The sequence below is a fragment of the Mugil cephalus genome, chromosome 13 (assembly GCF_022458985.1).
Source record: "Mugil cephalus isolate CIBA_MC_2020 chromosome 13, CIBA_Mcephalus_1.1, whole genome shotgun sequence".
NCBI classification, from domain to species: Eukaryota; Metazoa; Chordata; class Actinopteri; order Mugiliformes; family Mugilidae; genus Mugil; species Mugil cephalus.
In genome coordinates this window covers 10,519,662-10,544,843 of record NC_061782.1, presented here as the reverse complement: position 1 = coordinate 10,544,843, position 25,182 = coordinate 10,519,662, and positions in this window count along the sequence as shown.

Here is a 25,182-nt window from a genome sequence, read left to right as displayed (position 1 = left end):
ACACTATTGTTTACCCCCAAACCATTACCAGCTATTCTCTCTTATAAATCATTCCTTGCATTCTCTCAGCCCTTTCCTTTTTCTTTTCTTTTTTTTTTTTTTTTTTGTACTCTGTGTCTGGAGCTTTATTAATGCTTGCACCCTTCATGCTTGACTGAACAAGATGAGCCCCAGACTTCTGGTATCATCCAAGCACCTTGTCATGTGGAATTGATTTTATTTTGTTGCTTTTGGGCATCTTCTATCTGACAGTGTCCAAAACGTTTGGCAGAAGCCTTGTATATACGTAGAGTATAATGTGTAGCTTATGTAATGGAGAACAAAGTCTGTTTTGGATCACATGGTTGCGTCACATGGCCATCAAAGCACATTTCGGTGCAATATAATAAAGAATAGATTTCCATCTTGCCACCAGTACATCAATAGCTATTCTCCGAGCTTGAATAAAGAAGAAAAATACTTTGAATGTTCTTTTTTTTTTCCGCTGTATAACACACGTTGTAACGCACGCAGGGTACATTTCTGTCAAGTTACTTAAACATTTTCTTTTTCAATAATGCAGCATTTGCATTAACTAAATGCAAACTTTATTTTATTTTTACTTTATTTTGAGGTTACAGACAACAAGGAAATCCAAACATCCGAGAGAATTAAGGATAAAGTGAAATTTCCAGGCAGCGGGGCTGTGCTTTGGTTATCTGCCATATGGGATCATGAAAGGATTCTGAATCTCTATGAGATTTAGATAAGAGACTTTGTGATAATGAGCTGCTGTTTAATCAACAGATGCATCTTGACTCGCGTGGTTCTCTAAGCCACTGCGCGATGGATGGATGTTATCAATATCGGCAATCAATACTGAAGAGGCAAGCTCAGCGGGAAATCCTCGTAGCACTTCAAGGATTCTGGACCACAGTAAAGCAGGAATGCTCAAAAACAGGCTGCGCATTTTATTTTTCATGACGGGACAGCTCACATCTCGAAGATGAAGTTCTCGCGTCTGAAGCTGCTGCCGAAAGGAGCACGCCTTCTGCTTCTCATACTTTATTAATTCACGTATAATCTGACAGAGGACGCGTTCACAAACTCCATGATTTGATCGAAACTTCATTACACTGTGTTGCATATGCCCTTTGGGATCAGCTTGGTGGTGACTTTCATACCCGTCATTTATTTACCCTGTTATATTTAGTGTGTCTGAACGCACTGTAGGCGCCTCTGCAGCCTTTCCATTCTGGGTGACTGGCTGCTCGAGCCAGTCTCTCCTTTCCAAAAAGCTTAGTTTTTGACCAGATTACCCTAGTCAGTCGGCGCTAATGTCGCCATGATGCCGGTTTAAAGGACCTGATGAGATATCGGCAGTCTGTAAAGGCATGCATGTTGATTGGCTGCTTAGTCTCGATGCGCCTGTGACCTTTGAAATCAATCAGAGGAGAATTTGGGGAGGTGGGGACTACACGATGCTCTGGGATGTATTGACTGTTTTCAGCAGATGGTAAGAGCCATTTGAAATCCCGGTAGAGACTGAGAAGCCCAACACTACCCTTTGCCCCCCCCTCCCTCCACACACACTTCCCCCCACCACCACACACACACAGAGTTGACGCCATAAAAATCAATCTTGCCATGACAGTGCTTCCCCCAGCAGCGAAGGGCCTAAATTTATTGGTCTAAATTAAGACCTGACCCAACACCTTTCTCTCGGAGGAGTCAGGAAGTGGTACAATTTGGAAAGCAAACATCAGACACTAATGTTGATAAAAATGAAAGTTTCCCTGGTGGAGCGCGACAATATTTATTGCCGACTGTTGAGGGATCTCCCTTCTGCCTTATAAACTATATATTGGTTGAACTTGCAGATGACAGTGGGATCTGATATTTCACGCTTTGGAATATGTGTTAAAACTTTATATCATAGTTCACCAGTCAGGTATCCTAACGCACGATGACAACAAGTCACTCACAACAGTTATTTTTCTTCTGGTCTTTGAGTTGCAGGCGGAAAATTTGCCATCGGTGCGATGGACCGGAGACCTGTCCAATTTTAAATATCCTTTAAAAAGGATCATATGACATTTATAGAAATAGGATTATTTTACTCAAATGTCACCGAGAACCTTTATCTACCTAAACTACAGAGCGTAACAGGGCTTTGTTTCTCTAATCACATCTGTTTCACAGGGGTAGTTTACTGTATTTTATTAAGAGATCTCGCTCCCGGTTGCATTGTCCAAAGTTACTGCATGATGCTGTCAGTACACGATCTGCATCCGTTTCAAATTACGAGGCCCCTACTGTTTCAGTGGGCATAGAATAATGCTCTTATTGTGAAACATCCACCGTAAGACGTTGCGGGAAGCTCATTATTTGCATGCTCAGGTTAGCACTTGAAATTAAGCTAAGCTAATTTTTTGATGTACCCTGAGGTGGGGTGGGGCCGGGTCCCTCCGGGTGGATCAAAAATTTGCAGGGGGCCCGGGAATCCAAAAAGGTTGAGAACCACTGTCTTATGTCACATACCGATGGTTGTGTAATTGTGTTTTTTGAGCCTCACTTCCCAGAGACCCGCACTCTGTGGCCTGTGTGAAGGAGCACATCTTATACTACTACTATCCCCTCATATATCTTATACTCAGTCACTTGGTAGCAGCCACCTCGGTCACACCTCCAGTAATATGAATGTGTGTTTCTATACTTGTTTTGGCTCAAGTGGCGACATCGGTGAGTAACAAATAAAGCCAACGCAGAAGTCCTGAACAACTCAAAAAACATGAGACGTGTGAACGTGAATCACAGTACTGTCAATGCAACGACATCTGCGGGTAAATCACCACTGTGACATGTCATATTGAAAAGGATAAACAGCCGTTGCAGTGTAAATATCTCTCCTCCTTTTGCTCACTATGCCGCGGTAATAGTTTCATTGATGCACACAATCCGCACCAAAAAACTTTTAATGAATGCGCTTAGCGTGGTGCGATTTTGTGCCTCTTTAAAAAAAAAAAAAAAAGAAAAAAAATCTCCCATTTGTTTACTGTTATCAATATGCTTAATGAGCTGGAAAATAACCTGCATTCAAATGGAAGCAGTTGGTGTCCAGCTCTTCCATTGTGGTGGTGAAAAGGGACTCACAATTGCCCAATTCAAAGGGAGTGCTGCAATCAGAGCAAAGCTAACCTCCTTATTACGCCTCCAAGCTGTCATCTCCATCAAAGAAGCTTCAAAAACTATTTGCCGTCTTTCAGAAACCATCTTGTTAGCGCTGAGCTTGTGCGGAGGTGTCCTGGATCAAAGATTTACAGAGGTCCAAATAAAACATTTAGTTATTTTTCTAAGGCCAGACAAGGTCAGCGATTCTATCTTTGTGCTGCTCGTGTCATTTCAAGCCTCCGTTTCACACATAGTAACGCCGTACGAGTCGTAGCAGGGCACCTGCTTTTAGAAACACTTTCATCCTAGAATCATTCCCTGTTGTTTTAGTATTGTCTGGGATTTTACTACATAACAATTTACAGTCTTGCAAAGTGCATATTTAACTTCTGCTTCTGTACCAAGAGTGTCATTTACCACATTATTTTTATTGCAAAACAGGTAGTGTTTAGTATTTTCTCCCCACCAGAGCCCTCACAGTTTCCCCTCCCTCCAAGGCGCAACCTCTAGCTACAACATATATATATATAAATAATTATAGTGATGATAAATTCACTGTGAGCGAAGAAAAGAAGACTCCTTCCCCTATTTTATAATGCTGTTAACTTCAGGTCCGTGTCCAACACAGGTCAGCTTTCAAATGCTCCATTTATTTTCCCATCGAGAAGCTGATGCTCCATTAACTTTACAAAAAGAATAACAATATTCTCCTGTGCCCTCCTTACATGGAGGCGGGAGCCCCGTGAACCTGAACAGCAGACGTCCAGAAACGTTTTTTTTTTTCGGGCGCATGTATGCTTCACCGGGCCCCTCACACCTGTGCGTTAGAATCATTACTCTGGCGATTCATTCAATCTGGACTCCCTGTAGGGCTAATTAAGCCAATAATTCCAAAGCCTCTCCGTGTGTTCGCCTTCATTCAGCTGTAGCCTGCAGTCTGGTGGATTTTTTTTATTTTTTTTTTTTTTTTTGAGCTCTGCAGCAACTCCAGTGCGTGAAGTGGAGTAAAACGTTGAAAGAATTGCTTGAGAAAGATGACAAAGCAAGTTAGAGACCCCGAGAGGCAGGTAATCGGCGTCTTCGGACACTTGTCATGATACATGTCAGCGATCGCAGACTCCCCAGTCCCACCCACCTGCAGTCTGCTGCTTCCGCGTCTTCGGTTCAGCAGGGCGTTGAACCCTGCCTGTCTGTTGGTCACGCATCCTCTGATCCCCACATGACCTGAGCAACGCGAGGAGAAGCCCACCAGGAGCCAAGACAGTGAGACGCTCCCATCCTCCTCACGGTGCGACTGCTGCTGCCCTTGATGTCTAAAATATGTACCAGATTCAAATATGTATCAGCACTTATTGGTAAGACAATCACTCTGCCTCTCCCTGTTTCGATTTCTCAGTTTTCCTTTTCAGGAAACATCGACAGATTCGCAGATCACTTCCCATCGACATTTCAAGGGGAGGAGACGTATCAAGGCGTTCGTATGAGGGCGATACTATGAATGGTATCCACTGCCAGCAGCATCTCAGGCTGGATCCCAGTCCATCAGGCCATGAAATATTCATCCATAATTTCAATCCGTCTGACATGAATACTGTACAACAAGAGCCCTCCTGAATCCTTGCAAAGCAAGAAAGAGCAGCGCCGTGAAATGGGGCCGTGTCAGCGTAAGGAAATATTTTCTCCCTCAGATGTGATTGGTGGATGTGTTTTACGCCATTTAGGGCGTGGGGTGGCAACAGAAGCGCCCGAAGAACGCCTCGCTGCCTCTGCGTCTCGTTTCCTGGCCGTCCCGGTCACACACCGGCACGCAGCAGCGTGTTTCTGTTGCTCCGGATTCAAGTCAAATCCCTCGACCGCGCGCCGTCGGACATGGTACAGTTACCACAGGCCGTAGATATCCACTTCCTTAGCACCCATTAGTGAGCGGCCATGGATTTATCACTAATGTCAGGGAGGCATTAGCAGACCTAATGAAATTTCACGTTGTTCTTCAAGCAATATTATCCCTGTGACCCCACTCTTTTCACCACTGCAAGGTTTAACTGCTGAATGTCAAACAGCTGGCTAAGCCTGTGGCACCAAGCTGAGGTTTCTTTTTTATTATTATTATTATTTTTTTTTTTATCCATGCTCATTTGGATTTGTGTTCCTCTCAGAATAATAGAAAATAATGACAACCCCCCCTCTCTTCCCAGCCCCTTTCAGACTGAGGTGGGCTGCAAGTTAATGACACTGGGCCATGTTGTGCTTGGCTGCGTCCCCGCGCATAATTATGGTCTGATTGTCACAAAAAAAAAAAAAAAAAATCGCCTGCACTTGCACTCACCACTATAGCTGCTGTAAATCCCCCTCCCCTCAAGATTAACGAAAAGGCAAATTATCTTTAGTGTGCTGGGGCTCCAACCATAACCGCCCTGAAATGAGTAATTAAAATTTAGCTTCAGAATGATAGGTGCCGCCTGGAAATTAATTGCTATGGCTAAAATACAAATTCTCATTTCTACATGGGATCGCTTGCAAGAGGGATGATGCCCGTTAGTTACATATAGCGATAGTGGACACTTCGGGTGCGGCTGTACGGTATCATTGTAGGGAGCCTATCCCAAAGCTAATTAATTTTAGAAACCACAAACTCAATACATCACAGCTATAGAATACAGCGATCAGTCACAACATTAAAACCACTGACAGGAGAAGTAAATAACATCGACCATACAAGTTCTGCTGGGAAACTTTTGGACCTGGCATTTGTGTGGATATTAGTCGGTGGTTTAGGAACAACTCAAAAAAAATGTGAGGTCCACACAAGGTGTTGACCTGGCCTCCAGACTCACTAGCTCGGTGTCACCCATTCTGCTGCCACTAGTCAGATTAATCAGCATGTTGAACAACACACATGACTGGCCATTCAGTTTAGTAAACTGAGCAGTTAATATGATACGAGGCTACAGAAAAAGAGAGAGAAGAGAGCAGCGAAGTGTCCTTGTGTTAAAAGAGTTTTTTTTTTTTTTCATTGCCACTGTTGCCCTTGCAATTGCTGTCGGGGGGGAGTTCAGGTTCTGGGTTCTGTAAAGCATCTTGAGATAATCCACATGAATAAAACTGAATTGAACTGAACTGAATTGAATTGAAGTGTGTCCTGGCCTTTCTCGACGAGACTTGATAAGGTTTTATTGGTACCAATGTCGTCATCAACTCTGCTTATTGTTCCAGTTCTTTATTGATTGTGTCATTGATCCCTAATCAATTTCTTTGTGGAAATAAATGGCAATAGACTTACTGCTAGGTTGAGAAGCAGCGGTGCTTGTGCAGTGCAGACCGTCAGATACATTCGTGGAATTAAAAGCCCACACCGTGTAAGAGGCGTCTTTCCATCCTCGCCTGAAATCGCTATTTTGCAGACATCACGACGAGAACTGTTGTAGTTTTTCTCCGAGTGATGGCACCACTTGTACTGTTTCTTTGTTCTTTTTCTGCCATGACTGCTTCCAGGAGTCTGACATTACCTTGCTTCACTGAGCAGGTGTCAGAAAAAGTAACAGATAAGTTGGAAGGCAAACAATTACAGCGGGTCGGAAATTTTAGCACCGACTCCCGAGTCCCATTCCTCGAGCGTGCCAACTCTGTTTTTGTGTCCACGGATTTACAAGACGCAACTATTACATGTGTTAACTGTGCGTGTTATTTCTGTTGTCTGCAGGCCTCTAGCTCTGGAGCTGCGTCTTTCTAATCTGCCATCACTAGCCACAACAAACTGCTCAGTGTTTACTGTTTGTTGCTTTACAAACGCTCATCTTTACTCCCTCTGCTCTCCTGTCACCCCAACTGGTGGAGGCAGATTGCCCTGAATCTAGTTCTATCGAATGTTTCTTCCAGTTAAAAGGGAGCTTTTCTTCCTCCCTGACACCAAGTGCTTGCTTATGGGAGAAATGCCGGGTCTCCCTTTGTAATATCGTGCGGTCTTGACCTGAAATTGCACTGAGCTCACCTACGTATGTCATGATTTTACACAATGTAAATAGAACGCAAGTGAAATACCAAGCAACACATAATAACGTATTATTTTCTGACCTCTATCGGTTGTGCAGGACCTTGGAGAGGCACATTTCCCATGACTGACACAAGAGAATAAACAGTATCGCCTGTGCACGGGAAAGATAAAGTTTGCTTTGCCCGCTCTTGCAAAACAAAAAGCATTTTGAGAGTAGACTCCCCCTGTTTCCATCAACACAAACAGCAGCCACAACTGAATGAAAAGTCTTATGCAAACCTTCTGATAGAGGCTGTTATTCTGGCCCAAGTCCGACTGTAAGTCGGCAGTAGTAAGCCAGTTCTTCTGGAAGTGAGGAAGAAATTCGGCTGGATTTCCAACCACCCACGACATTAGGGCTGCCTTCAAATGGAGGCAGTCTTGAGGCTCCGAGTGGGTACCTGATCGCATGCTGGGTTAGGGCAGCTCGGGTTCAGCCACATCAAAGAGAATCCATTATATAAGACACTGGGATGTGTGACGGCTAGTTGACTGTAGGGCGAGTGTGCGAGAAGCAGAGGCTTTTAATAAATAAACATTTTGTCGAAAGGGAAGACAAGCAATTAAACTGAGCAGGTTTGATATTGAATTCTTCAGTTGTCGGCTACCAGTGTGTCATTCCTGTGTGCCTTAAATTGAGCTTCCTAGTGTGGACACTGGTGTAAGGCTTGCGTGTATTGAGGAGATGCATCGAGGGCTTACGGACTCTGTAAAACCAGGACACACGCCTCTCTTGTCATGCCTCTCCCTCCAGCAGACCTCTCCTGGGACTTACCTCCAAGTTCAGGTGGTTGGTCGTCATGGTAACTGCCGAGAGTGAGGGCTATTTGCATTGTTTCTGCTTTCATCTCTAAAACCGTGTCATTATCCATACAGTACAGGTACTCGTGTTTATTTGCCTGCTGCAGCCTACCTGATTGTCAGTCTATTTGTCTGCTCGCCTGCTTGTCTGTCACACTCCCGCCTTCCCTCTTTATTCTTTTCTGTCCAGCCGATCCGTGCACCACATCCCTCCATCAGCGACTCATTTAACCACATCTGCCTCTTTATCCCGCGCACAGCTGGAATACGGCATGCATCTGCAGCCTCTTCCTCCTGCACCCATTTTCTCCATTAATCAATAAATTACCACCGCCGCACAAGCGCACCCAGTGGATCCCTCCTCGTTTAAATGAGTTGTTTACACACCTGACAGGATCCACAAAAACATCCCGGAGTTACTGCGTGTCTTGCAACTGAACATTCATATTGCATGTAAAATGTGCAAGGACACAGCCTTGATGACAATAATGAGATCTCAGTGCTTTCAGGAACACCCGGGATCAGAGGACCACTTCTGACATCTGCTGGCCACGAAGTGCACGCCGCAAAATATTAATAAATAAATGCACCAGAGCAGAGTGGAGGCCGGAGGAAGCAGAGGCAGCAAATGTGGTTGACTAAGTTACAAATATGCAGGCAAGAGATCAGACTCAATTTATCATTATCATCATTATTATCATATGTTGTTATTTACTGCATGAATCCCAAGAAGGCGATAATGCATTTAGCCACCTTAAATCTGCATCAAATTGAAAAAAACACAACAATAACATCAATAAAATAAAATAAAAACCCAAATTATGCATGCGCACTCTGCACACTCTGCAATGCACAAATGGTTTCTGCCACAAAAATGCTCCCTAAATTCCCTGTTTCCTGTGAGACGTCTTCCCTTTAAAACGATCCCTCCACACACTCACTGTTGCACTAATTGGCGGGATTTATATGCTGTCAAAGTGAAAGTTTATTTTTCCACCGTGTCGCCTCTTTAACGCAAAGAAAAGAAGCTGGTTTTCGGCATTAAACCAGATTAACAAACACCTGTCAGGAAAAAAATACAAAAAAAACATTTCTCTCAGGACATAATGTGCTATAATGCAAACACAAGAGATCAAGGCCTGAGAGATTTGCGTTTTAATCTACCCATACACTGTTTATATCTGTTCGGGATGAAAGTGAGAAGTCACAGAGGGCTTTGCAAAGGTCCAGGAGATGATGGTGTTTTATTGCGAGCTGGATATATGCCACTATTTCATGATAGGCAAAGCAGCTGTTTGCTGAATTCACATATCCATATCCAATTGCTCAGTGTTCTGTCTACACCAATTTCCTCCTCTCCGGCAGCGTTTATTTCAGAATAGCGATGTGTTAAAAAAAAAAAAAAAAGTCATTGCTGGTGAAAAAGACAATTGAACCTGTAAATGTTTTTGTTCTGAGGAGCAGCAAATTCTCCAAACATCAGGTCAGGGCACTCAGTGAAGATAGGCTCTAACATAAAAATAATGAAACCCTTTGCTTTAAGAGGAAAACATTTATTGAGAAATAAGGAGGTTGAGTCGCGGCGCATTTTCACTCCACGCAGAAACTACATTACAATTGCACATCAAGACAATTTCTTTGGACAGCCTTCACCTTTGCAGCAGCAATAGTTGGTTTATGCAACGCTAACGTCACCAACAAATGGAAAAGGCTTGGCATTGAAGCTGCTTTTATGTGAAACTGAAAGATTCAATCTTAACTTGTATCCTTCCTTCTTCAAGCAATGTTTTGGTCTCCACCAACTCCCAGAGGCTGTGGCTTGGTCTCTAAATGCCAGTCCCCAAAAACCAAACCAACAAGCTAAAAGAAGCTAAAACACACTGTAAAGCTGAGGATTATTGCAAAGTTGGGCAAAAAAAATTTAAATTCTAGCAGCTATGAGAAAGGTTTTACAGTTATTTTTATAATGTAATGTGTGAATTATGCATATTCTATACACCTGATAATCTTGACAACCCTTTTCTACATAAAAGTGTAAATACATTCCACGCTCTCACTCAGTCTGTCTCGGTTTCCGGCTACTTCAATCAGCAATTCATGCCACGGGGGCAGCGGGCCCAGAGAAAACTCATGGGAAAGTGAGTCATAGAGCGGACGCTGCAGACAGGATGCGAGGATATGATGAGCAGCGGAGAAACATGCGCTGGCACTGAAAGCTTAATTCATCTTATTGATGACAGGCCAGTGTCTCCGAGGGAGCCTGCGATCGATGGCACTTGACCCCCTTAAATATCAGGAGTGCTGACATCCCTCTCGTCTCCATGCCTCGCCCAATCAGGATTGATTGCAGCACTTCCACGCTCATCGGTGGACAAGTGACTGTCGTTAGTTCCTCGTGTTTAATATTGATTATTCTGCACATTGATCTAATAACAGCTGTCTGTTGAACCCGGCGGAGGCTTGGAGATCACTGTTTGGCACTGTACCAGGTTATAAACTAATCATTCATTCAGCATCAATTATCTGGATATAAAGAGAGTCATATTGCAATGTGACATGTTTTTCAACAGTGCTGAAAGTCATCAATGTGTTGTTTCAAATTATTTCATGCAGAAAAAAAAAACAAACAGATCTGTGCAGGTTTTGTCTAGATGCTGACGTGTGAAAAGCACACGTCAAAAAATCTACGTCATGGTGATAATTGTATTGACTATTTCTCATGTGAGACTAAGTTCCAACAAAAGCAAAAGAAGAAGGATCACTGCAGTTTTGTTACAAAGTCAGGTCGGCTCACTAATTAATATACAATGTGTAAACACTTATCGTAATGTTCCTGCACGACTGATCAAGGGTGGGATCAGGGGAGTTTACCGAGTCTCGCAAATTTATGAAAAACGGTGGCTCAAACTGTTAAAGGAATCATCTCTCGCAAACCTCTTCAAGATGTCTGAGTGCTTTTTAGATGAATGCTGAAAACAAACAAACATAAATAAAGAAAACTGTGCGCCTCTTCAACATTTGTACAAAAAAAAAAAAAAACAATCTCTAAGGACTGTGAATCCATCCGGTTTTGATATGTTGTCAAGCGGATACAGAGGAACTCTATATTTCTTTTATCCATTGCATTGCTTTGTGTCTTTGAGTTGAGAAGACCAGCGAGTAAACAAGACCCTCACACATTTAAACCCCATGGATTATGGCAGTTGTCAGCCATGCATTAATCAGCCTTAAAACACACGTCCGTATCACGCGAGTTACCGTCATTATAACCGACATCAGAAATCCATCATGATGTGATTAAAGTTCTCTATACTTTGTAGAGCTGCTGTGTTTTGCTGGAAGTGTTTTCACTGATAGTGCAGAAGACTTGTTGGACAGTGCTGAACAGCTGTGGTTTTCTGGGCAGAGAGCTGCAGCCTGCCGAGAGGAGTGATTGCAGTTTTGTAGCGGCTGATCTTGTAAACTGCCGCATCTGTGCAAAATCCCGCTTGAACTTGAAAGTATCACTCGTTGTCGCAGATAACACAAGTTTGCCGTGACTCACAAGCTTTTAAGTGTTCTGTGAAAATCAGATCAGACCAGATTCTCTATTTATGCTGGCAAACATGACTGTAACTATTTGAGATAAGGCGAATGACTGCGAGAGCTATCACATGCATCAAAATTTAAATAATCTGTAGGCTTTCCTTTGATGAAAAGAAAATGCAGCGTTGTCTTCGTCATTGGCTGGCAAATCAAACGTGCTGATATGGTGAGTATATTTGAAGTTGAAGCCTTAAAGGACCCGTGTGGAGGACACAGTGACATCTAGTGGTGACATTGTAAATTGTGCTTTGTCTTTCGGCTGGTGCTACGTTATTTATATAAGTCGACATAAAAATGCAAAAGTTTCTCTTTAGAGGTAGTGTTTGGTCTGTTCAGCATGGAGATATGAAGGGCTCAGTACAAGTTAATAACAAGCTAACATTAAAATAGCATAAATGTAAAGGCTGCCGGTTCAGTTTCAATTAAATGAGTGACCTAAACTACTGTATATCCAATGGGCCATTAATACCTGACATTCAACACCCCATCCAGCCAGTTCAGTGATGCTGCCTTGTCTCACTTACTCACATCTTTAACTTTAAAACTGGTCAGAGAAATCGAAGGACATCCTGTGTTGTGTTGTGGATGTATTTTGGCTGCTTCGCCGTAAAAGCCGCCTCGTGTTTCACCTGGTGAGCGATTATAAGTGGAAGCAGTGATGACAGCGTGCTCCATTTCCATTAATCTGGCTTTGATACGGTGTAAAGAGCGCAAACAGTAAACAGTGTTTTATCACAGAGATAGCACACATGTACTGTGAATCCCTTGCTGAGGTAGACAGTTTGAGTGCAGCACAAGAACCCCAGACTCCACTGTTATGATCCACTGTGAGAACCAGAAAAAAAAAACAGGGACCATAAACAGAATCAAATATTGGGTTTCATAACACAAAACCAACAAATCTTCAGGCTTATAAATACGTTTTCCTAATTATAGGACAACGCCTCCCTGAAATTAGAGTGAGTTTCATAATTTGCGACCTGAATGCTCTAACCTCAGGGTTTGCTGATCGTTCTCTGAACAGTGTGGAGGTGTCTTAGCACCTGCTCACCGTCCTCGCAGGGGCCCCCCTAACAAAGTCATTGACCTTTTCTCTGACATCGACTGTATTTCAGTTCCCAGAATGCTCAAACAGCCAAAGCTGGAGGCCGGGAGATGCGGGTCGCGCGCCGTGATTAACGCTCCCCTCTCCCAATCTCTGACAAGCACAAGGGCCACTCTGCCCGTGTGATACACTTCTTCCCAAATTGAATCCTCTCCTCCTTTTTCTTGTTTGTGATGTAATCACACTTGGTGCCGCCACTTCTCACAGGACACCTTTCCTCCTTTCATTTCAAGCAATAAAGTATTATGTGCGAGCTGACTTCAGCAGCAGCTCCCGGAATGGGTTCGGCAGTTTTGAGGTCAACACGGGTATTCATCAGAGCTGTTCCCCACCAAGGATGTAATGATCAAAGTTTGTGTGCCACAGACTTAGCACAATTTACAGCACCCCCAAGTGCCCTTGCCCATCACTCTGCATGGCCCTAAGCTTATCAGTGCTCAGACCAATTATATGACCCGATGAGAAGAATATACGATTGCCGTTCTGTACCAATGGTTTTACCAAATAAATAAGTGCTTAATGACCCTCTCACTCCCCCTTTTCAACTTAATTAGTGGGGGAGGGGGGGGCAGATGTGCTGGATGGATGACTCCACAGCAACAGACTGTGAATCTGGAACAGGGGACTGCCAGGGCTTCATTCATCGTGTGTATTGTTGTGTGCAGCTGCTTGATTGCTGCCCAAGCCACTTAGCTATAGCTGACCACCAGCAGGCCCGGCTGTGTGGCTGCAGCCATTTGAATATCCTGCTCAAGCACGTCTGAGGGGGACGGGCAAAACGATCGTGTGACTAATCCTGCAGGTTGCTCAACTATGCCACCGCTTGATATGCCTGTGTGTGTGTCTCGCCGATGTAGTGCAATCAATTACATGTCTTCATAAGTCTCTATTACTGTGTTTCACCCTTTACACTCAATATTGTTTACATTCATATGAGCACTATTCTCTGATGATCAAATTAAAAGTTCGACAGAATAAAAAGGACTCCTGTGACCACCTCAACTCCAATGAGAGAGAATCAGGTGGAGAGGGTTGGTGTAAACCTTTTACAATCCAATTAATGTGGAAATAATGGTGGCTAGCAACCATGACAATGCTTCATCAAGCACAGTTCAATCCAGGTGAGGTAAACATCAGATAACGTCATGAGTTTGCAGGACAGCAGGTTCTTCAAACAAGGGCTTGAAAAGATGCGGGAAGCAGCACCTTTAAAAATGTCGTTATCTTTTTATTGAATGAATTCAATTTTGTCAGTAAAGATGTGGAAAAAAAAAACAACTTCTCCTCCTTCTGTTATATTTTCAGCGGTATTCAATGCTCCACAGGCGGCAGAACCAAAGAATCACTCTCGTGCATGTCGGAGAAGATTTATTTGGATTGAAGTTTTGGGGCGCCTGTGTTCAAGCAGCAACTTCTGGGCCTGAAAAGCTGAGGCGACACGACGTACAATGGACGCTCGCGGCGGGATTCAAAAGCAAGCTGATCCCCAGAGACCTCCACTCTAAAGAGCCCAACTGCAGACAATAAATATATATGTTTATAAAAAAAAATTTTTTGGCCTCTATAGCTTATCTCTCCACCTCCACTTACGCTCCTGACATGTGGTTGCGAACAGACGTGCACATACTGAGCTTCAAAACTGCTCCTTAAATGCCATGGAGGTTTTGTCCCACTTTATATACAGTCAGTGCAGAGGGGTTCATTTGAGATCTTTCATCGTAGTTTCTTCGCTGTGGGTGATGAAGTATTTTCCATTTGCCATTGTCTGGACATTACAAAAAACATTACCAAAGCTAAATGCTAAAATGGTTCTGAAACTGGACTGAAAGCCTGACAAGCAGTGTGCACTATAATCATTAGAGTCAACCCCAGTTTCTCACGCGTCTACACATTGCATTAAATTTCACGTTCGGCACAGCGGGAGCCAAAATAGCATCTGAGAAAAAACAGAGAGAAGATCAGGGTGACTGAAGTGACAGTAGTGTCAGCTCATTCTTTGTGCTCCGGCAATTACAGGTTGATTCAGTGACAGGTTGTTGGATGGTTAGCCTTTTTTATGCTCCTGTGTGTTGCGTATCTTGCGTTGAAGCACATGCTGTTTATGGCTTGGCATCTTTTTCTTTTTTTCTTTTTTTTCGTGGGTGTCCTTTCATGTAAAGTGGTTGAATTTGCAAAACTTTTAGCTGTATTGTCTACACCAAGTAGTTGACAAAAATAAAAAAAATGTAAGTAACAAATCAACTCATTAATGAACAGTTTCATAAAGGACTGCAGTATTAAATTACTCGTTCGCTGGCATTTTAATGATTATACTATTTTCTTAATCCTGGTTATCTTTGTTTGAGATACATAATTTGATCAGAAAAGAGAGAGTTTAGCACGAAGCAGGATGAGACTGAGCAATCAGAGGCCTTTGTTCGCTAAAGCCTCTGTTGTTGCCTCCAAGCGGAGGTTGTGAGCTTGCGGTTGCGAAGTGCGAAGTCGTGTGCACAAAAGGTCTGCAGTTTAAGGTGCTGCATCAGCCACAAATCATGAGAATTATGCCACTTGGCAACTGTCGGTCTCCAGAAGAAGTTTAGCTATTGACAGAGAGACTTAATGTAGGAAATTCAAAGGGAAAAATAAAGGATGAGTAGCTCAGAACATGGATTTTTTTTTTACTTTATCAAAAATATTTCCTCCTTTGTGGTCCTTTTGTGAACTTTGCTTGTGAACATGATAAACACAACTACATTTGAAGGCAGTTAAAGTGCAGGTTTTACCAATAGCATTAAAGATTGCATATTCAAATTTTCCAGTAAGAGTTAGAGTGTGACTATGACTCAGCTTGTAAACTCCCTGTAAAGAAAGCTGCTAAATAAAAAGTACAATCATTAACTGGATTAGTTTAAAAAAAAAATAATTCCCAAAATATCTCCTGGACATGTTTCAGTAATACAAGCGGTTTAGCCCTGTGACTAAATCAGCATAACTAATGCAGCTGACCAATCACCTGACACACATACATTTATCTCTGATGATAGTAATCTGAGTAGAAGCAAAATATCCAGGTATATTTTAAAACTTTATGTGCACTTTTATATATAAAAAAAAAAAAAAAGAGTGCAGTGACTACCGCCAGTTAAAAAAAAACTGCATTTAAAGTGGTTTAGTAGTTGGTAAAAACATGAAAGCCACAAAATGCTCTAACTTTTGTCTGCTCTTGGTTACTGTAGAAACATGGTGCAATCTGTGGAAAACAATATTAATTTTCAAGTGGTGATACACTAATGAAAACTAAATTATGAACACCATATTCTGTTTATTCTTACAGTTCCAGCCAAAAATCTCCTCCCCACTGGGCTTTTACCGTGAATGAAATAAAAATGAGATGAAGCACTAGACTGTCCTACAAAACATTTTATTTATTTATTTATTTATTTATCTATTTTCCCACAATGAACACACAAAGCAAAGGCCGTACCTTACTGCGCTAAGAATAGTCGTTTTATCGAATGGAGGCCATGGCCTCTTTCCAAACCCTCAGCACCACACTGTGGCTGAATAATTCAATCTGGAATAATGAGGCTGCTCTTGCCTTGATATTACATTATTGTGTCAAGTCTTAGAGATTTCCCCTCGTCCCTATAGATCCAATTGACGCCGTTCCCATTGAACATATGGCGCGCAACAAATGAAGTCACACAAAGAAAACTCCATTTGAGTACAACAGAGGTGCGTCAGAGAAAAGAATCACTTAACCTTTGTGTGAAAGCACATATAAATGATGTTCTTTCCCCATAATTGTGACCTAAACCTTTCTTTCACATTATTAAATGTGATGTAATGATCCACATCTCTGCCACAATTGCTTCTGGATCGTGATATGAGACGCCAGCTGTCCTGTGAAAACTGCACAAGATGCTGCCTTATACACTGAGGCAGAGAAGTGTCTGACTGTGAAAGGCAATTATTGGGAACAGATGTAACTGTAAACCCCCCCCCCATTCCAGTCTGTGAATTGGGCCTTTTCCCGTGCATCTCGCAGATACTCGATCGGTTTTTGGGATCTAGTGAATTTGGAGGCCAGGTCGACACCTTGTTGTTGTTCCTGAAGCGTTCATGCATGTGTCTGTGTCAGGCTGCATCCTGCTGGGTGTGCCTGGTCTGGTCTAGGTCGGTGCTACGTGTCTATAAACATCCACATTAATGTCAGGTGCAAAATATTCCCAGCAGAACATTGCGTTGTCACGAGATGGTCAATGTTGTTTACTTCTCCTGTCAGTGGTTTTAATATTGTGGCTGATCGGTGCTAAATCCAAGGTGCTAAACGTCCAGGACCAGTCTCTACCCCAGACTGTGCTAATTCAGGCACAGAGAGTACTGTCCTCAGACATCGTGTGGAAAATGAGCAGTTTGTAGAGTTGAGCGATTTGGCCTGTGGAGCCGCTCAGCAGCAGACACATCTGTCCTTCAGTGAGGACTGTCCTCAGTGGACAACAACGCCTCTGCTTCTGGACGAACGTCACAGCAGTCAAAGAAAAAAGGTGCGCTGAGATGTGTTTATCAACACAGATATGCCAAGGGCTGGGCCACAGTCCAAGTCACCCACTCTCTAACACACAAACACACGCATTCACACATCCTACCGCTGCTGTTGCGGTCCAGCTGGCACTGAAAGGGACGCTTTGATGTTAGTGGAGGCCAAAAAAAATCTGCTGGAATTTCATTAAGGGGACAAGTTGTGAGGTTTTGTACCAGTAGCAGAAATATTTCAGCTACTGTGAGCGAGATAACGATGGAACTAAAAGATTTAAATGACTGAAAGATGTCCTAAGAACACTTTTGTGGCAGTGAGCACTTAATGTCACTAACAAAAATAAAATCTTTTTGCATGAACAGACTTGCAACCGAAACAGATCCACATTCGCACCTTTTTATACAAGTCTAAAAACATCCTGCGTGCAATCTGCCATATTAAATGAGTATTGTAATTATCACTGATTGCAAATTGGTGCCAATTATCTCATTAAAACTTTCTTCCCATTCCAGAAATACAATTAGGTCCACATAACTATGATTGTTATTTTAGCTGTTTACCAAAAGACACTGATGTTAGATGAATATGGGCTTAAAGGGCAGATTCTTTTTCAGGATATTCACATACAAACTGGAGGGAAAGTTTAAGAAATACTGTATAACTCTCGACATACAAAGTCCACTATTTTAAGGGTTTAAACAAGACTGGGCAAATTGTCATTTTAATAGTGTACTACAGGCCCATGGGCGTCACCGCAGAATGTGTTTCCTCTTTACTGATGCTTTGCCAGGCATTTACTGCCCCTGTCTACAGCTGCTGTTTGTTTGTGTGGCACTACTGACCCAGACGACAACCTCCGGGTCTGAGCAGTGAAGTCCATGTGGAAAAAACTGCAGTAAATTGAGTGGCCACTTGAGGCTGGCTCCAAAAGGGAGCAAATTACCACAGAGCCCGTGTTAAAAAGCACAACTTTACAGCATTATTAAACATGTTTACAGCCTGGTACAAAAATAGATTTTGGTCTCAATAGTTTATATAACTATTCACATCAACTGTATGAGGGGTGACTTTTTTTTCTAACTCATTTGTTTATTTTTCATTAAGGTTCCCAACATGACATGTCCATATACATGACATGTCCATATTTGGAGTATCCGAGTGTACGAGAGTACAGAACATCCAACACGGTGAGCTCCGCCCACTTCGGGCTTCATTTTCGAGGTTCATAATCCAATGGGTGACGTCATGATGAGTTTGCCAATAGCATAGACCCCTTCACAGTTTGTAAACAATGTGATGTTATTTGAGGGGCAGGGCTTAACTGGAGGCAAAACATCTCAAACACTATAGCCTGTAAACGCCGGCTATTTCAACAGATTGTTTTGACCAGTATGGACGAGGAAAACGCACATTTAGAGAATATACTAATACACTAACTCCCTGAGACTGAGTGTTATTTTTAAAAGTTGACTCCGACTGATGGGACAACATTCACTTGCTGGATGGATGATTTGACCAAAGGAGGACACAGAGGGCACGAAGTCTGGTCTGTCTTTATCAAGTGAAGCCTCTACAACAAAGTTATTACAAGAAGTAAATAGAGCCACTGTGGAGAGGAATGTAGCAAATGCAACTTATGCTTGGACACCCCTGAAAAATGCAGCTAACGTTGCATTAGCTAGCAGTTAGCATCAGAATTAACCTGTAGCAAGAGTCCCCCAAACAATGACTGATTTAATGTAATTTCAGTCATAATTTAGTCTAACCCATAATTTTATCCAGGCTGAAACTGATGATGCATTACAAATTAATCTTACCTGATTTGAAGTATGCATGCTGTTGATGATTGTCTTACTCGAATCCTTTCTTTTAATCGCGTTCAACCAAAGTCGTCTACAACTGGCACTTGGCTGGTATGCAGTAAAACTTCAAGTTAGCATTTTTGATGTTCCAGTTTTGGTGCCAAAAATACAGCAAGGTGACATTTTCATGGTTGAAAGTGACAGCGTTGGCCTCAAGATTCCCTCTGTTTTGCCTCCAGCTTATGCTGTGACGTCACAGTGACGTGGGCCATGAAGGGGTCTATATACAGTCAATGTACTGACCCTGTGGCATTGGCAGCCACGCATGTTCATGCACCACACTGCCGCCGCGGTGTTTTACAGGGGGTGTTATATGCTTCTGATCATGAGTCACTTCTCTTCCCATCATTGTGGTGCAGGTTAAGCTGAGTTTGTCCAAAGAAGGCTGTTCAATGCCTGCTCTGACTTTTTAGATCTAGCCTTTATCTAATGTGGGCTTTCTAATCTTGGGGCTTCCTAGTGGTTTGCACCCTCTGGCGAACCCTCTGTATTTGCTCTTGTGAAGTTTTTCTTTCTTTTTTTTTTTTTTTTATAGCAGACATGCATAATGATATGTCTACATCCCAGAGAGTGTTCTTCACTTTGTTGTAAACTGGATTTTCTTTACCTTGAAAAGGATGCTGAGATTACCCACGGATATCTAGGCCTCTTTATGTTAACCCTTGTTTCACTTGCACTGAGAGCTGATTTTGAAGATGCCGTTGGTTCACAGCAGCAGTTTCCAAACTCAAATGTCACACTTGTACAATTAAAAAAACAAACAAACCTGGAACCTTTACCGGCGCAACCAGTAAAGAAATAATAAATAAATATACATACAGTATATCTCGCATTTGTCCATGAAACAGCCTTTGAGTCAAGTATCCAATTACCTTTGAGCCCTTGAAGATAGGACACCGTGTATAAAATTAGATGCGTATGAAAGGTCATACCGCTTACACTCTTCTGCCAATTTAAATGCGAATACCCACAAATTAAAGCTGAGAGGCTGCACTTTAAGCCTGTGTTAATTATATATCTATTGATAAACACCTAAGAGAACATAAAATAAGTCAGCAGCAACACGCATACAGACCCATTTTCACTAAATGTTAAGTAAATGTTAACGTAAGCTACAATAACTGCTAAAATGTCACCACACAATGCGAAAAGATATTATTAACTAGATAATGCTATAAAACAACCAGACCTTCATTTCAGTAATTTGTTCCCACTAATTCTAGTTCCAGTGTCCAGATAACGTGTACATGAAAAACAGAAAGGTTTCTGCACATCCTTGGGTCTGTGGACTTTAGAAACCGGTGCCCTCTGGCTTCCTCTGACGCTCTAACCAGGTCTGTATCCCGTTTTCGCAACACTGATTATACTTTAGCTCTGGATCAGAATGAATCCGTGATCAAAGACCGGCTGGCTTTTCACAGCTGGAATCCTGAGCTCAATCTCAGCACATATGAAAGAGAAGTGCTATCTGACACCTGTTGATCAAGAGCAATCGATTCATTTAAGTGCATCAAACAGTGGCGCGCCGCAGAAAATATGGCTGCGCAGCAGGTATCAGAAGTTTGTGATAAAGAACTCCGTTATTGCTCAAAAGCTTCAAATGCTCGTGTAAAGTCGGGACTTTACAGCGAACAAGATTCAGGCCCCGCCTTGCTGTGAAAGGGTTAATTCTTTTAATGCGATATCTCTCTGATGCACTTCGAATGTCCAAGGACCCGTGAATTCCTGCCTTGATAAGCTGTCAGGAGCACTGCCCTGTCAACAATTTGTGTGTGTGTAAGTGTGTAAGTGTGTGTGTGTGTGTGTGTGTGTGACGGGGAACTGCAAGAGGGAGAGCGAGCGAGCGGACAACCTCAAGGTTATATGCTATTAAAAACAAGACTGCATAAATTCCGCCTAATAATTCATAATAATAACCCTCCTGTTTTGTTGGTCGCTTGTTTGTCCCGCGTTCATTAACATGCCGTCCTCATGGCGCTCGTTCCGCAGAACGTGGTCGGAGTGGGAGGGAGGGAGAATTATTTGAGGGCATATGGAAATGATTATAACCTGCTCAAGTGGAAGCATCTCCTGATCCACAGCACTCACACACAATAACCCCAATGAACAGTGAGGATTAAGTAAGTAGATTAGCAGGTAGACGTGCTCTGTATAAGTGTACAGTGTGTGCATGTTGAGGCTGTGTGTGTCTGTGGCATCGTCTTGAACCCTCTTGGCTCTCTTTCAGTCTCTTTGGCCATCGCTTCCCTGTTTGTGATCTGAGACGTCTGTGATGCCCTTGAATGTAGAACCTTGATGTTTCATGTTTTGAAGCCAAAGAGGGTCATTACGGTCCTGTTAGTTCTTCCCAGATATAGTTTTGTTTTTACATTCTTTTTTTTGTTTTTCATACGGACAACAAATTGTCACTCGGAATACCCATGTGAAATAATGATATCGCAAATTAATATAAGGGAGCAGCGCAAGATCCGGAAAGAATCGAAGGCATTGTGAGCAGATTGGACCAGATTGCATAACTGTCATTAAAATCCAGTAAGTAGAGTAATTTGGTCAGCTTAAGATATTAGATTTCAATTCTATACTATATTTATTTGGCACAGCAGCTCTGTTTTTAGCACTGCCTCCCAGCGAGAAGGACCCGGTTCGAGTCCAACTCGGGCCCTTCTGGTTGGAGTTTGCATGCTCTCCCTGGGTTTCTCTGGGTACTATTGGGTACGTAAGTGGAATGGAGAGACCTGCTTTAATTGTTGAGGAGTTGGAGGTGGGCAACCTGCTGCTCCTCATCTAACGCCTCACTGTGGCTGCTCCTTCTCGTTCCAGCAGCTGCTCCCTGCAATATTTTCAAACTGATCCTCTGCTGAAGCGTGACAAAATTGTTTTGAAGCTGCCTTTTGGGGAATTCGCTGAGCACGCTGAAAAATTCATTGCATTTCCTTTGACTAATGCATAATAAAAGTCAGCATGTGTACTTAAATGAATTTGAACATGAAGCTGCAGCAGTAGGATTATTTAGAATTCTGCATTCATATTAAAGTAACCCTTAGTATAGTGTAAATCAACACAGGCTTTTACACAGACACTCGCAAACACCTAACAATACAAATTATAAATATATAATGGTGCAATACTTTAATCAGTAGGCCATAGGCTCAGTCTCCAGTTGTTTATCTCAAGATATTCACTTCACTCTCCCTCTACAAAGAACCAAGGCTCTTAAGAGAATTGTGATGTTTAGAGCAGACTTATTGGAATTGGCTACCAACACACTGACTGATTGATTGAAAATAAATAGAGATTCAAAACAAAGTTAAATGAGGCCATTATCTAAAGTAGTAATGTTTTGCTCGCTTGCTGAATTCTTTGTGTACTGTACTTTTGTATGGTACTTTTTGTTTAATTTCTTTCTGGTCACTGTTGTGCTGCTGTAACATTTGAATTTCCCCAATGGGGATCAATAAAGTACTATCTTATCTTATTTTGAACTGCGATAGTCTGTCTAATTCTAATGAAATGTGCTGAAGGAATGGAATTTATTTTGTATTTGTAATATTGTTTTGTATTTTAATTGTCAGTTTTAATTTGTACTGTATTGTGTTTAGATTTGTCATATATGAGTGTTTGGATCCGAGGAAAAAGAGTCTTCACCACGGTGAGGATGAATAGGGATCTATAATAAAATAAATAGAGGGTCATCTAAAATTTACTGAAAATTCACCTCATTCAGCTTCTTTCAATGTGCAACCTTCGCTGTGGTTCCCATTGTCAAGTCAAGTCAAAGTCAGCTTTATTTTACTTTTAGTTCTGACACATATGCCGCACATACGCAGGATTGAAATTTCTTTCCTCAAATCGTGACTACATGATCAACATCTTACCACAATTCAGTTCAGTTCACCTCCAGCAGGTTTATCAAGCAGCTGGTGGGATGAATTAAACGAGAGCTCACACAAACCGAAGGAAGTATGTAACCTTGCTTTGCTGTGGAAACATGAAACCTGAAGCAACGCGACCAACAGCAAAGAAGAAGGTCTCGGCCTTGACCACAGTCAGACGTGATAAATTTCTGATTAAAAGTCTTTTGGAATGTAGCACATACTGTACACTGAGCTGCTGTGTGTCATCTAAAAGTTAAAAGTAACTTAAAGAAACATAATTTTGAGCTTTTCACTATGGAAAAGCTAGATATATTGAAAAATTACTGTACTTTTCATCTGCTGTACAACACAGTTGTTCAACAAAATGTTTAATTACAAATAAGCAAAAGGTTTATAAGACATGATACGAGATGACGCAATGCAATACGGCGCGATTTAACGCAATGCGACGCAATGCAATACAAAACAATATGATACAAAATGACACGACACCACACAATACAATACAATACGATACGAAACAATATGATACAAAACTAATGACACAACACAACACAATATGAAACAATACTATACAATACGACACGATACGACATGAAACGATACCAAATGTTACGATACAACACAATTTGATGATACAAAATGATACGATACATCACAACACAATAAAATCCGATAGTAAACGATATGATACGAGGCGACACGACACGACACAATACAAAACTACACGACACAACACGACACGACACAACACAACACGATACAATACAAAATGATACAATACAACACGATATGACAAGAAACGATACAATACGACACAATTTGATATAATACAATACAAAACAACAATATAATTTGCTTTGACAGTTTTATAGGCTTCTCATTTTTAAAACTTATTTTCAAGCGTGTGGACAAACTTGCCCCAGAGATGCTCTGGGGCAACTTGTCCATAAATAAAATGGTGGAATTAGAACCAGGGGTGCAACAAGCAGTAACTGTAGAACAACATTCGGACAGTCATCCTTAATTTTTTAGGTAATAGGTAACACATTACCACCTGAAATCAAAACATTAACAGACCTCAAGGTTTTTAACACACAAGCAAAACACTGGCTGAAACAGAAACGTGTGAACAATGCCTTTAACATATTGTACTATTGTATTATAATAGTTTTGTTCGTATTTTGTCTTTGTTTTGTATGTGTTTGAATGATTTTGTGTTGTTTTAACTGCTCTCTGGAAGTTTTAGTAAAGACCTAGTCAGGGACTGGGTTTGCAAATTTGGCTAGACACCTGCATACATGACATCTGTTTTATATTTATATGAAATAATGTTTGATGCATTTGTCCCTGCTCAATATACATCTAAAGAAATAATAACCCTTTATTCATCCCACAGTGTGGAAGTTTGCAATGTAGCAGCAGCATATAGCTATAGGGACAGTGCACACAAGAGAAGAAAACATTAGATAAACACAAAAAACAACAACAAAAAAAGAAAATGAAATAGTTGTATTTATTTGGTCTACAGGGAGCAGGCTCAGGTGTCCACTGCTGTTATAGCACCATGGAAAGGCTGGTACTTGTTTTCCAGTCAGGGAAGCATAAGCAGGATGTTAGGTTTGCAGGGGAAGGAGGAAACTGCAGCACCTGAAGAATGCTAGTGACTGAAGTGAGGTGAGTATAATGGCAGCACTGTGCACCTGGATGCCATTAGCTGAATAGGGGAAAAACCCCTATTCCCTTTTAAAGAGGTAAGTCTGCCGAGGCTGACAGTGATGGAAGGAAGCTGCAGCTACAGTCAAGGAATAAGACAAAGGGGACTCTCAGAACAGACTCGGTGCCAATTACCTGAAATGCCACACTGATGTGTGTTCGCTCTTCAACTTTCTCCCTGAAAATGTCACTTTGTGTGGAAATAGCAAGTAAACAGCATTTGACACCGATTGCTGCTTCTACCACTTTCAGTAATGACTGCAGGCTTGTTCTGACTCAGTCCTGGTGTCTGTGCACTTCCATGTCGCGGTTATTATTAGCTTTTTGTTGCGTTTTGTTCTGTATTGTGTTGTGTGGTTTTGTGCTGGCTGGTGCTAACCTGTCTCACATTGTGGTGCCATTTTGTGTCACGCCAGTGTGTGTCATGTTGTGTTCTCAGGCTCTCCATTAGTACTCTGATAAGCAGCGGGATGCTGACAGGTCAGCAACCTGCCACCCCAGAGGTAAGGAGAGCCTCATCCAAAGAAAAAAAAAAAAAA